Source organism: Olea europaea, unplaced genomic scaffold (genome assembly GCF_002742605.1).
Source record: "Olea europaea var. sylvestris unplaced genomic scaffold, O_europaea_v1 scaffold31148, whole genome shotgun sequence".
Taxonomy (NCBI): Eukaryota; Viridiplantae; Streptophyta; class Magnoliopsida; order Lamiales; family Oleaceae; genus Olea; species Olea europaea.
Genome location: NW_019249907.1, coordinates 1 through 1,324, shown reverse-complemented (window position 1 = coordinate 1,324; position 1,324 = coordinate 1). Strand labels below are relative to the sequence as shown.

At 31.9% G+C, this 1,324-nt stretch overlaps 1 pseudogene; it reads left to right on the top strand.

The window, feature by feature from the left end:
* The first annotated feature begins 4 nt into the window (after nucleotides 1–4).
* LOC111385291 lies at nucleotides 5–910 on the top strand (annotated as a pseudogene).
* The last annotated feature ends 414 nt before the right edge of the window (nucleotides 911–1,324 follow it).

Genomic DNA, 1,324 nt, shown 5'->3' with positions numbered 1-1,324 from the left:
CCATCTTGATAGAGGTTCTAGGACAGGAATAAACAATTGGCTGGTTCATATTGAGATTATTCTGAGCTATTAAATTTTTTCTAGCTGTAGAATGCTAAAATATCATATTAAAATGTAAACTAGTTATGTTACTGGTTTATGTTGAGGATAATCTAAGATGTGTTTGTCTTCGATGTTCATGGAGGAAGATGGTGCCAAAATGTTGTAGATTGCCTATTTCGTATGAATAAAAAACAAGGTTCCTCCAAGGACATGCTAAATAGCTTGCTTTCAATGGGTTTTTGTGCAACGAGCTACAGATTAACCCCAGTATACTTCATTCTTTTGATTGACTTGGATTTTGATTTATTCTCGGATATTGTATCTTCTTTACCCTAGGCTTTTAATAATATTGTCTCATATAAATATCAAGATTTCTATAATTAGACTAGGATCAAGTTAAGATACTGTGATGACTCATCATTTACTGGGGATGTAGGAGCAGTGGATCTTGTAAGTCATCATGTTCATAAGATTATTTTTTCTCATATTTTACTGAATTTTCTTAAAATGGATAGATGGATATAATTTAACGGCATTTTTGAAAACTATAGTGGATGGTTCTTTTGGTGTAATATTTTTCTCGTCAAAATCGATTAGGCCATCAAATTTTACTTCAGGGGAGCAAGTATCTTTCTTGTTGTTATGGAGGAGCTACTGGAGAAAGGAATGAAGAAAGCTGAAAATGTACAAATTTTTCCTATGAATGTTCCTTTATTTTTTATTGAATCAAACATTTGTAACTTTTAGTATTCATACACAGCTGTTGTGTCAGGATATTTAGCTAGTGGGTTGACATAAATTTTGCATTGTGATAACTTTAGATCTCTTGTTCCTAAGGGCGCTAAAGCAAAGTGCATTTCAGATGCAGGTATTTCATAAATGTTTAAGCTTTCATACAGGACCGTGTATCTAGACAAGATTTGATGTCCATAAGAATTACGTCTATCTATTTTAAGTTAAGCTAACATCTTTTATCCTCTTCTATAGGAAAGATATTTCTGGAGCATCTTATATCAAGAATTACTATAACGATGTGGTCATGACACATGTATGAATTTTCTTGTATATATAATCTTTTGTATGCTTATTAAATAGTAGTTTGATAATCTTGTAACAGCATTTTTGTTATTAAATTGGATGCAGGGAGCTGCAAAGACTTGATTGACTGGATTCGCACTTTGATGTAAACTTGTCTCCTAAATTATATCACTACAATTTTTAGTGTTTTCCCTCAAAACATTGCACAACAAATTTGGACACCACTTAATTTTGCCTAAGATTT